The sequence below is a fragment of the Dasypus novemcinctus genome, unplaced genomic scaffold (assembly GCF_030445035.2).
Source record: "Dasypus novemcinctus isolate mDasNov1 unplaced genomic scaffold, mDasNov1.1.hap2 scaffold_305, whole genome shotgun sequence".
NCBI classification, from domain to species: domain Eukaryota; kingdom Metazoa; phylum Chordata; class Mammalia; order Cingulata; family Dasypodidae; genus Dasypus; species Dasypus novemcinctus.
In genome coordinates this window covers 67,369-80,733 of record NW_026688269.1, presented here as the reverse complement: position 1 = coordinate 80,733, position 13,365 = coordinate 67,369, and the positions used below count along the sequence as shown (strand labels likewise).

At 46.6% G+C, this 13,365-nt stretch overlaps 1 pseudogene; it reads right to left on the bottom strand.

Annotated features, from left to right (window-relative positions):
* LOC131277692 (protein arginine N-methyltransferase 2-like) overlaps positions 1 to 13,365 on the bottom strand; it is an 85,659-nt pseudogene that overhangs the window by 27,251 nt on the left and 45,043 nt on the right.

The window sequence follows — 13,365 nt, the reverse complement described above, 5'->3', positions numbered from 1 at the left end:
CATTTGACATTCTGATTAGTATGTGTCTCAGAGTTGGTCTATTCAGATTTATTTGGAAGGGAGTATGTTATGCTTCTTGGACATGGATATTCATGTCCTTCAACAGGGTTGGGAAATTTTCTACCATTATTTCTTCAAATATTCCTTCTGTCCCTTTTCCCTTCTCCTTCTGGGACACCCATGACACATATGTTTGCACGTCACTTACTGTCATTTAGCTCCCTAAGACCTTGTTCAATTTTTTCCATTCTTTTCTTCATTTATTCTTTTGTATGTTCACTTTTAAGGCCATTTCTTCAAGCTCACCAGTCCTTTCTTCTGCCTCCTTAAACTTATTATATGATTCCAGTGTATTTTTTTTTTAATTTCTCTCCCCTTCCCCCCTCCAGCCCCAGTTGTCTGTTCTCTGTGTCTATTTGCTGCGTGTTCTTCTTTGTCCACTTCTGTTGTTGTCAGCGGCATGGAAATCTGTGTCTCTTTTTGTTGTGTCATCTTGCTGCACCAGCTCTCCGTGTGTGTGGCACCATCCTGAGTAGGCTGTACTTCCTTTTGCACTGGGCGGCTCTCCTTATGGGGCACACTCCTTGAGTGTGGGGCTCCCCTATGCGGGGGACACCCTTGCGTGGCATGACACTCCTTGTGTGCATCAGCACTGTGCATGGGCCAGCTGCACACAGGTCAAGGAGGCCCACAGTTTGAACCGCTGACCTCCCATGTGGTAGCGGACACCCTAACCACTGGTCCAAGTCCACTTCCCTACCAGTGTATTTTTAATTTCATTTATTGTACCTTTCATTCTCATATGATCTGATATTTTTCTATGTATGCTTTCAAATTCTTTTTTGTGCTCATCCAATGTCTTAATACCCTTAGTCTCTTTAGCATCTCATTGAATTTGTTAAGGAGATTTGTTTGAACATCTTTGATTAGTTGTCTCAACTCCTTAATGTCATCTGCAAGTATATCTTGTTCCTTTACCTGGGCCATAGCTTCCTGTTTCTTGGTGTAGACTGTCATTTTTTGTGGGTGTGTTGGCATCTGGTTTACTAGAGTATTTATTCTGGGCACAGTTTCTCTCTTTAATTTAGGGCTTTCTTGCCCTTTCTCCCTTGCTGGTTGTATAGTAGGAACAGAGGATGTAGTTGGTGCTGTAAGCTGTGGAGGCTCAGGCTGCTCTCATTGCCCAAGGGACCAATGAAGCCATCTCTCAACTTTTTCCTTTGCCCGGGGTAGGGACAGAGTCACAGCTGTGTGGAATAATCCAAGTCATGCAGGCCTAGACTGTTGTTGCCCAGAGAGACTGAATGAGGCTTCCTGCCCCTGTCTCCCCTGCCTGGGGTGGGGATGGAGCTGCAGGGGTGAGCAGCAATCTATGCAGTGTGGGTTCCAGATGACTGCAGTTGCCCCAGTAGACTTCCGATTTTCAGTCTGTGCCAGACAAAGGTACCTGCAGTTACCTGGATGGGCTGGTGCAGGTCCTGCAACTTCCTCCCTGACAAGAGGTAGGGCTGAAGCCTAGGCTAGGGCTGCAGGCTGGTCTGGGTGAAAGAAACTGGTCCCTACTGTCATTGTGATTTCTGTCAGCCAGGCTTCGCCTCAAGCTAGGGACAGAGTCACTGTGGCAGCTACCAGCCTCTTTCTGACTTGAACAGGTCCAAGCTTTAGCTGCTCTTGTGGTTATACTTTAGCCTGCTGAACTTAATAATCAGTATCTGATTATTAGTCTCTTCCTCCCCCATTTTTGGGAAGTGGAGCTTCTATTTCGAGTCACAGAATAGCTCCCAAGTTAACTTGTGCCACAAGTGGAGGATGGGCTCTGCTCACGAATCTTCTCTGCAGATGGGCAGTCTCCTCCTTCCAGTCCTTCAGAGATGTTGCAGGATGTTCTTCTGGTCTCCTGGAGGCCCCCAAACAGGTGCTTTAGGTAGCTCTGGGTGGTTACTAACTGCCTGCAGGACAAGCTGCTCCTTACTCTGCTGTCATCTTGCTGGATGTTGGATTCCTTTTTTATTTTTTTCTCTTAATACCCATTTGGAGTTTATTTTAGCATACAGTGTAAAGAAGGATCTAACTAATTACTCCAAAATAATCATTGTTTCGACACCACTTTTGAAGGATTATACATCTTTTCCTCCTGTCTGGAAATCTCTCCTCCTCACTCATTAAATGCAAATGTCTGAGGGTTTATTTCTAGATTTTCTGTTCTGCCTCACTGTCTGATTTAGTACTGCATGTTGGCAGTGGAGCAGGAAGAAGAGCCAGGAAGGACTTGGGGACCTGTGAGGAGAGAAGATGGAGGGAATGCTGAAGAGTGGGGGTGCTCCCGGAGAAGGGGAGCAGGTCCAGGGGAAGGACGTGGGGAGAGGAAACTGCCCACTGCCACCTCAGGGATCCTGCTCTCAGCATGCAAACGCAGCAAAGAAGCCTGATACTGCCCCAGCAGGTCCCTGCTCCCAGGAGCCCAGATCACATCTTGTCCTCCTGCCCCCTGCATATTCCCCTGCTCTGCCGCCTCAACTCCACTCACCCTTCACACAGCTACCTGCCCAATGCCCCAGGTAAGCCACCTCCCTGCAGGACCTCTGCCCTGTGCAGTGTCAGGACCAGAGAAGAACTCTCCACCTGCATGCCTAACACATATCACAAACAACCTGCTTAAGACGGAACGCTTGACATCCAGCCACCCCACAGCTCACCATCCTGCTCCCTTTCTCTCACACCTAGACCCAGTCCACCAGGAAATCCTCCCCAGACCTGGCCCTTCCTCTGCTTTGCCCCAGACTACACCACCATCTCATCTCACCTTCACTCCAACCTGCCTGGTCTCCCTGGCTCCCTCATCATACTCCGAATCATCCTTCTCAACAGTCCACCAAATCACCTGCCAAGGGCTTTCCACCTACCTGAAACGAAACCAGAGGCCCCGACCCAGCCCACGAGCCCACAGATGAACCCCCACAAACAGCCGCGTCCCCAGGCCTCTGCACGTGCTGTTGTGACCCCAGGTTGGGTCCTCTGACCTGCACTGGCGAGAGCCACAGGCCTCCCTCCACCCCGCGACTGCTTTCCCTCTTTCTCAGCCGAGCACTACACTGTTAGTTAGCAGGCCTGCTGACCAGCTGCTTGACTGCTCTAGAATGTGAGTGCCAGGGAGGCAGGGCCTGTCCCTGTTTTTTTCATGGCTATGCCCAGCAGAATAATGTCTAGCATACACTAAGTGCTCAAAAACCACCTGGAAAACAAATGAATGAAAAGTCAATCTACCCAGCTACCTAAGCCAGTTCCCCGACCCCCAGGCTCACATCCCCTTCCCCTGGGCCACTCCCCCAGGCCAGCCCCAGGATGTCTCCCTCTAAGGAGACTGAGTGGCCTGGCCCTGCCCACTCATGCCCACTGGCATCCAGGTCCTCCCAACATAATCCGATCATATACTCCATCATCTAAGTCCTGGAGGGCTTCTTGGCTGCATGCCAGGCAAGTGCCAAGTCCCGGGGACATAGCACTCCCCACGGGTTGCCCCTTGCCCACCTCGCCAAACACCCTCCTTCCCCCCACCCAGCCCAGGAACAGGCCTGTCCCTCTGCAGCCAGGCTCACTGCCTGCCTAATGGACCCCGTCCCCACTGCCAGCTCCAGGGGTGCCCAACAGGTAATTCTGGAGGGGACACGGCGTGCCCACTGACACCAGCCTTTTGCTCCCCTGCTGTCCTGGGAGCCCACAGTATCACCAATCAACCTAGGCCCATCATGGGCACTTTGTCTTGAAACAGAACTTCAACATGGCTGAAGGTCCACTGTCATTTGCTACCATTTCCCCCATCTTAACAATCTACTAGAAGCTATCTGCTCAATATGTAAATGGGCTCTCTGCTGGAAACAGCTGCCCTGTTCCTCTCACCTTCATCCAGATATTAACTTTCTGGACTTCAGATGAGGGTGTTTCACTAAAAACCTCATGTCCCAAGACGCCAAGCCGAGGAGAGGTTACAGACGGAGCTCACAGGGGCACACAAACATCTGTATGGGCAGAGCCCGGCCACTGTCCGCATCCATGCGGGGTAAAGAAACACTCAAAGGAGGGCCAAGCCATAAAGCTGGCCTCACAAACGGTGGTCTAGGCTTTCTAGGAGGAGAGGTGCCCAGACTGTGGGGAGGACAAAGCCTGCTTCGCTCAGAAACAGCCTGCGCAGGCACACCCAGGAATGACATTCAGGGTTTCTCAAAGGAAAACTATTTTACATAAATCACTCATGAAAAAGTCACCTCAACTCTGATTTAGATTTCCCATAAAGGCACTTTTTTCCACTCAGTTAAAAATTCAAGACACTAAATGCAGTGTTCACACAAGAAATTCACTACATTTCATCTTAGGAAAAAAAATAAAGTTAGTAATGATTTGTGAAGATCTCTGAGATACTCATGTTTAGAAACCAAGTGAAATCCAGCCCTCTACGGGCTCCTTACACCACCTCCACAGCCCCCCACACTCCTCCCCCCACCCCGGGCCCTTCCCCCCAGCCCTTCTCCCCCCACCTTGGCCCCCACCCCGCGCGCCCCCCAGGCCCTTACCAGCAGGCAGGTGCCCATCCACTCTGACACCAGCACGTCCACCTTCTCGAGCAGCACCACATCCTCCACCTTCTGCTGGAACACGGTGATGGTGTCGGCGAAGCCGTTCTGCACGACCAGCCGCCCCGTGTGCTGGGCCATCTCGCTGGCCTCCACGGCGTACACCTGCACGCGGGCAGAGGCACCCTCAGCCAGGCAGCGACCCCAGCTGCGACCCGGGCCTGCGTCAACTCAGGCAGCAGCACCAGAACAAGCACCGACGACACCTGGAAACCAGGAAAGATGTGGGCGGGGACAGCTCCTGGGAAGGCTCGTGCCATGGGAGCCACCTCTCCTCCCTCCTTCCCCCACAGTAGGAAGTCCACCTGACCCACGGCCTAATCGCCTCAGCCCGCCTGCCGGGGCTGCGTGAGGCTGGGGCCTGCTGGGAGCTTCCTGCCTGGGGGTGGCACCCCATCCAGCCACGCCAGAAAAGAGGTCGGGGGCCAGCGTGCTCCATGGAGTGTGGAGGTGGTCAGCACTCTGGGGCCTGGACGTGCTGACGCACAGCAGGGCAACTCCCACCCAGAGCCGGCGCCTGTGCCCTGTATTTAGCTGAAATAAACGTCTCATAGAGAACATCCCATCGTGGCCACCAGCCGGTCTGCTGCACGGATGCACAACTCCAAGGGTCCCAACAGGGAAGCACCAAGCTCAGAACCTTCCGAGGCAGCGCTCTGGCCCCTGCCCGCCCCGCTCCTACTCACTGCTTTTGGCTCTGTGTGATGTGCACAGAAGAGGTTGATAATCCCAGTGCCGCAGCCAACGTCCAAGATCACTTTATCTTTCAGGGATTCTTTACTCTGCAGGATAACGTTGCACTATTTAGTTGTGTGCAGCTGGTCTGCCAACATTTCCAAGTGAAGTTTCTAGAGAAAATGAGACATTTAGAATTATTGCCATTTGTCTAGAATGAAAGAGGTCCCACAACTTAACAAGAAAATCAACCCAATTTAAAAATGGGCAAAAGACTTGAACAGACAGTTTTCCGAAGAGGAGATACAAATAGCCAAAAGGCACATTGAAAGATGCTCAACATCACTAACTAAGAGGGAAATGCAGATCAAAACTAAAATGAAATGTCATTTCACGCCTTATAGAACAGCCATGACAAAGACAGAAAACTACAAGTGCTGGAGAGGCTGTGGAGAAAGGGGAATACCCCTTCACTGCAGGAGGGAATGCAGAAGGGTGACGCCTCTGCAGAGGACAGATTACTGCTCCTCAAGAAGCTGAAAACAGAACTGCTGTGTGATCCAGCAGTCCTGCTACTATGAATATATTCAGAAGAACTGGAGTCAGGGACGCAAACAGACATTTGCACACTGATGTTCATAGCAGCATCATTCCCAAGAGCTAAAAGACGGAAACAACCGAAGTGTCCAGTGAATGGATATACAAGATGTGGTGAACACACACGATGGAACATTGTTCAGCGGTAAGAAGAAATGAACCGGGGAAACACATGACAACATGGAAGAACCTTGAGGATATTATGTTGAGTGAAACAGGCCAGATACAAAAGGACGAATATTGCACAGTCACACTGCTATGAACTGAGTATGAGAAAACTTAGGGAGTTAAACAATAGTGTACAGGTTACTAGGAGACAGAGCACCGGTTGAGAAGGGGTAGCTGATTCTGGATAGAGTGTTTCATAAGGTTGACTGTAAATACGTGGGAATGGATGGAGTTGATGGCAGCACATTATGATGTTTATAAACGTGACTGTGGCTGAAAGGGGTAGTGTAGGGAGATTGTTTATTGAAAGACAGCTAGAGGATACTCTAGGTACTATATACCATAGCGATTTAGGTGGGGGATGAGGGTTATGGTTAATAATAAAAATACAAGAATATTCCTCTATTATATGGTGTTAAGAATATGGTAATACATGGAAAAATACAACTAATGTAACTTATAGCCTATAGTTAACAGCAATAATGTAATATTTTTGTAGCAAATGCTAAGAAGGTAAGGTATTAATGCTAAATGTAAAAAGAAAAAGAGTACGGGATTTAGTTTTAGGAGATGAATATGATCAAGCATTTTTTTCCCTTCATTAACAAGGAGATCCTGGTCATGTCATTTAGCAAATCTGTGCTCATTCGTGTGTCTTTCTGAATGTTGGATAAACAAATGAGTTTATTTTTAGAATTAAATAAGATAAATGTACCTGGACAGAATTTTCTAAAGTAATGTTACCATAATGTGTTAAGCTGTCTTTTTTCTGCTATTTTATTTTTTGAAGTTGAAATAAAGTTTATTACATTTAAAAAAACTATTATAGATTTTAGTAGGATTAAAGGGTATGGAACAGGGCTGCCAGAGGCGCAAGGAGGATGACTCCATGGGAAAGCGAGGAAGCTGTCTTGGGGGAATTTAAGTCAAGGAGTAGTTTGCTTTGTATTAAAGACAAAACAAAACAAAAAAAACAGATGGAAAAATACATCAGCAAAAAATAGAAATAAAAACAAAAATACATCAAGAGACATTAGGGAAAGTGGCCAGCGAGGAGCGAGGCAGAAGCTTCGGGACTCCCCGCAGCGTCTCCCTGTGCCGCCCAGAGCCTGGGACAGGCGTGGACGGGTGGGGGGGGGCGGGCGACACCCTCCTGGCCACGTCCCCACCGTGTCCCCGCTCATGGCCGAGCCCCCAGAGTCCGCACACCCGGGCGGGAGGCCCCTTCTCACACAGGAACTTCCCGTTTGCTCGCGGGGCTGATAGACTAGTACAGGTCGGGGGTAGGCTAAGTAGGGGGTACCCCATGCTGCGGGGATGCGCGAGGCCCCAGCCACGCCCCAGGGAGGGGGCATCTAGGACAGGAGGACGAGCGCGCTGGGCCAGCGCTGCCCCTCCCCGGGAGGACACCAGCCTTCCGCCAAGGCCCAGGGGAGGTCAGAGCTGCCGCCGAAGCTGCCCAGGCTCCAGCGCCGCGCACGGCACCCCCGCCCTTCCCCCCCCCCCCCACGCAGTGCAGCGCACGGCACGCCCACCCTTCCCCTTCCAGCGCAGTGTTCAGCACCCCGCCTTCCCGCCAGCACAGCGCACAGCACCCCCGCCCTTCCCCCCCACCCCACGCAGTGCAGCGCACGGCACGCCCACCCTTCCCCTTCCAGCGCAGTGTTCAGCACCCCGCCTTCCCGCCAGCACAGCGCACAGCACCCCCGCCCTTCCCCCCACCCCACGCAGTGCAGCGCAAGGCACGCCCACCCTTCCCCCCACTTCCCTTCCCAGCGCAGTGCTTGGCACCCCCCACCATCCCCCCGGCAGAGCACACAGCACCCCCGCCCTTCCCCCCCCCAGCCCTGCTCTCTGGCACCACTCCTGCCCCCTCCCCCCCAGCACCCCTGGCCCAGTCCCCACTCCCCAGCACTCCAGCTGCGGAAGCGCAGCAGGCAGGGGTATCGCTCTGAGGGCAGGACAAACCAGCAGGTGGGAACAGAGCCAGGGCAGGTCACTCTGATCTGGACAGAGCCTTTAGTACTTGAAATACAGTATAATGTTTAACAGGCATAAAGGGAAAAAAGTAGGAGCTGAAAGAGGAGAGGAAAAAATGTACAGAGTGAGTTTGGGGCCAAGAGGGAGGACCGAACCCCTCCCCCCCAGAGCTGCGGGCAGAGGCCCATCCTGCGCCTGGCTAGCTCTGGTCAGACACCTCGCCGGCCACTTCTGCTGCAGACCTGCAGGGAAGCTCGGTGCCCGCTCCTGCGCAGGCCTGGAGGCTCAGACTCATGGCCTGGGTCCTCCTGCATCTGCCCAGGTCTGGGCTTGCCGCCCAGCTGAGGATCCTGAGGGCTCCAGGCCTGCACGGCCCAGTGAGGCAAGCCTGAGGGTCCAGGGCAGCTGAGATGAGCATGACGGTGATGGAGGCGCCCTCGGGCCACGCAGAAGGCTGGGCAGGAACCACAGCTGCTGGGAATGAGGAGGAGGAAAGCAATCCTGGAAAGATGTGGCTGGGGGGACGAACAGCTGGTGTTCCCGAGGTGGAGAGGCCAGCAAATCGCACAAAAAGTTTATTCAGAGAAGGAAAAGCCAGCTCTCCATAAAGGAAGGGTGTACCTTCCAGAAAACAATGCGTAACCAAACACACAGAACTTACTATCTTTGTTAAGTCACTGTTTTTCAAGGATGAAAAAAAGATTCCTCAGGCTCATGCAGGAAGCCCCTTTTAAGGGACAGAGGAGATCAGCTGGTGCTCATACTTCCCCATAGCACCTGAAGGCCAAAATGCCGAGGAAAACAAAGTAATCCAGGAATATCTTCCTAGTACATTGTCACTGAACATGAAATAACTAGAAATATAAGTCTAAATCAAACTTCTGGAGATGATAATGATGTCTCTATGGGATTAACAACAGATTAGACATTGTACGATAAAAGATCAGTGGACTTGAAAACATGCTATCCAAAATGAAAGAGAGAAAAATAAAAAAATTAGAGCATTAGTGAGCTGTGGGGCAAGGGGAACCTCAAGTGCCTAATACATGTATAACTGGAATCCACAAAGGAAAGAAAAGTAGAGAAATGTTTGATAAAATAAGGGCTGAAATTTTTCCCAATCTGATTAAAACTACAAAAGAAAGTTAACAAATCCCAAGCATAAGAAACATGACCAAAAAAAAAAAAAAAAAAACCAAAGTACATTAAAAAAAAATAGCTCAAACATGCAATGAAGAGAAATCCTTAAAAAAGCCTGAAAAAGGAGACAGATTAACACAGAGACACAGAGAAATTAAGGGCAGCACATTTCTGGTCCTAAATCATGCAAGCCAGGAGATCACAGAACAGTATCTCTAAAGTAATGAAATGGGGAAAAACTGTCAAGCTAGAATTCTATAACCAGCAAAAACATTTTTCAAAAACAAAGATTAAATACTTTTCAAGCAAACTGAAATGGAAAGAATTCATCACGAGCAAGTTGGGCACTACAAGAAATGTTAAAGGAAATCCTTTACAGAAAAAAATAAAGGAAAAGAAAGACACCAGATGGAGATTTGGATCCACATGAAGTGGTAAAGAACCAGAGAGGTGACTCCTGAGGAAACGGACTTTGTCTTGTTACTTCAACTTCTTTAAAAGGAAACTGTCTAAAGAAAACAGAACAACATACATGCTTATGAGTCTAAAAATGTCTGACAGTAATGGAACACAAGTTAGAAGGCAGAACAAGTTAAAGATGTAGACTCCAGTCTTCCAGCAAACACCAAGCAAGCAGAACAGAGTTATAGTTCATAACCAACAAAGGATACAAAAGCAAGACACAATTATCCTGCCTACAAGAAACCTACTTTTTTTTATCCCCCCTTGCAGCTTTTTGCGTGCTGACTGCTCTGTGTCCGTTCACTGCGCGCTCTTCTGTGTTTTCGCTTGTCTCCCTTTCTGTTGCGTCACCTTGCTGAGGCGGTGCTTGGGGGCGGGACGATACCCCGTGGCACCCAAGCCAGCGGCTCTCCACAGCGTGCGGGCGAGCCTGCCTTCAGGAGGAGACTCCGGGATGCGAACCCAGGGCCTCCCCAACTGACTGAGCCATAGCCACTTCCCAAACCTACTTTTATTAAGCCACAACTAGGTAAAAGCAAGAGGTTGAAAAAAGGCATACCATGTTAATACCAATCAAAAGAAAGCTGAAGTAGCTACATTAATTCCAGACGAAGCACATTTCAGTGCGAAGAGAATTCCCAGGGATAAAGACGGTCATTTCAAAATGATAGAGAGATCATCAAAAGGATATAACTCTGAATATGTTTGCACCTAATATCAGAGTTTCAAAATATACAAAGCAAAAACTGGTAGAAGTGCAGAGAGAAACACACAAATACACGATTATAGTAGAGATTTTGACAGCCTCCCCTCAATAATTGACAGGAATAGACCAAAAATTAGTAAGGCTAGAGAAGGCTTGAACAACACTATTGATCAACTTAATTTAACTGATATACAGAGAACAATTTGCCCAACCATTTACAATGGTAATAATAAACAAAATATTTAACAATACGTTTAGCAAGAAATGTAGGGGGCCTGAATAGCCAGACACATTATAAAAAGGAAAAGCAAACCCTCTTCTCCAGACTTTAGAGCATATTACCCAGCTATAGTGGTAAAAAGTCTGATACTGGCATAAAGACAAACATATAGACCAATGGAGCCAAATTTATGGTTCAGACACAGACCCTCACATGGTCAAGTGATTTCTGACTAGCCTGTCAAACACACAGAACTCGCATAGAACAGTCCATTCAACAAATGGTGCTGAAAGAACTGGATATCCACAGCCAAAGAAGGAAAGAGGACCCCTATCTCACACCTTATCCAAAAATTAATTCAAAATGGATAAAAAAGCCTAAAAACAAAAGGAAGAACTATAACTTCTAGAAGAAATTGTAGGAAAATATCTGTACACCCTGGTGGTAGATGGTGGATTTTTAAAGGAGACGAGAACTGAGATGGACTACTGACATTTAACGTATGTAGAAGCTTTAATTACCTTTACTGTAAAAGTGTAGAAATGTATGGAATGAATGGTAACACACAGTGAGTAACTGCTAGTTTATATATGGGGATGTGACTGAAAATGGTAGTCAAGGTATGTAAATGCCAATTGACAGAATGCTAGAGAATAATCTAGGAAATGAATAGCACAGTAAACCAAGAGGTGGATGAGAACTGTGGTTGATGGTACAGATGCAAGAGTGCCCTTTGTGAGCTAGAGCAGATGTACATCACTGTTGCAGGGTGTTGGGAATGTGGAGGAGCATGGGAAAAATACAGCTAAAGTGACCTATGGACTATGGTTAGGAGTGGTAATATAATATTCTTGCATCTATGCAAAAGATGTACTGTGTTGATACTGAGGCAGTATGGAAAATGTGAGCCAAATGTACACTATGGACGTGGTAACAATCAGATGATATTATCTTATCTGTAGCAAATGTTCCACCACACTGCGGTATGTTGATGGAAGGGTGTTGTTTGGGAATTCTGCACATTTGCATGATTGTTTTATAAGCTTGCAACTTCTGTCATAAAAAACATAATTAAAAAATAATAGGGTGGGTTGGGGGGGAAAAAGAAATATGGGGAAATGACATAAAAGAATATTTAAAAATGTACAAAAGGTGAAAAAATATATAAAAGATAATCAAAGCTCACTTAAAGATGGAAATAAAAATGGTAAGTACCATGTTCACCTTTAATTAAGATTGGAGATCTTTTTTTACACTGATTATTTATGGTAGGGAAATAAGCAATCTCATACATAATTGATAAGTCTATAATTGGTGAATCTTTCTGAAGGGCAAATTCACATTACCTACGAAAAGAAAAAGAAAAAAATATATATATATATATGCATACACCCTCTAATTTACCCTATGAAAATTCTAACCAAAATTTAACAAGATTTATATACAGATGATTTTCACTTCAACATTCTGTGTCATAATAAAAGATATTAATCGCTGTTCATCAGTATGGTTCTTATAAAATCAAGCATAACACTGTGCAGATATTACAAAGTATAGGTGCTGATATGGAAGAAACATCAAAATAATACATCTACAAGAAAAGACCAAAGTGAAAATCAGTGTGTGTGAGCTATTCCTTTTGTACAAATTTTTAAAAAATAAACAGATGTAGCTTATAAGCATAAACCTCGTTAAATGGTAGCTATCTTTGGAGTCAGAGCCTGGTAGAGCAAGGACTTTTCATACTTTTCATTATCTACCTTAACTTAAGGAGCTGAAAGTTATAACCATGTACATGCACAGTAATTTTTCTCTTTTAACATTTTACATTTTGAAATATGACATACATGAAAAGTACCTTAGAAAGTTCCTGTAGCATTTTTCAACTACAATTATATTGGAAATACCTGTATACCCAACACCAGAACACTGCCAACACCCCCAAACCTCCCACAACCCTCCTTCCTGATCACAGACCCCTCCCCACTAAAGAACCACTATCGTGATTTTTATGGGAACCACTGCCTTGCTTTCCTTTATAGTTTTATCACCTATGTATACATCCATAAACTTTTAACTTTACCTTCTGAAACATTATATAATTGAATCAAATACTACATATTCTTTAATGTCTTGCATCTTTCACTCTGCATTATGTTTTTAGGTTCATCCTGAAGTATTTGTTTTTACGTAGTTTAAAAAATGTCAACAGGGATATTACCCTAATACCAAAGCCAAACAAAGACACCACAAGAAGGGGTGGTGGATTTTGTCGAAAGCGTTTTTGTTTTGTTTTTCCCCTTTGCTCTATTACTTTGGTATATTATGTTGACTAGTTTTCTTATGCTGACCTAACCCTGCACTCATACTTGGTCATGGTGTACAACCTTTTAATACACTGTTGGATTTGGTTTGCTAGTATTCTATTTGAAATTTTGCATCCTTGATAATAAGGGATGTTGGTCTGTTGTTTTCTTCTCTTATTCAGAAAACTAGAAAAGAAAAGGAAATTAATTCTCAACATTATAAAGGGCATTTATTAAAAATGCACAGCTAACAACAAACTCAAGGATGAAAGACTGGACGCTTTCCTCCTAAGATCAGGAACACAATGAGGATGCCTGTCCTCACCATTTCTATTCAACACTGTACCAGAGTGTGGCAGTTTGAGATTACTTATGAATGTTTATAAACTGGTCTGTTCCTCTGGCCTGATACCCTCTGACCATACTAGATTCAGCTGAGATGCCTTTGATTAAATTATGTTAAGATTAGGACTTTGATTCAAT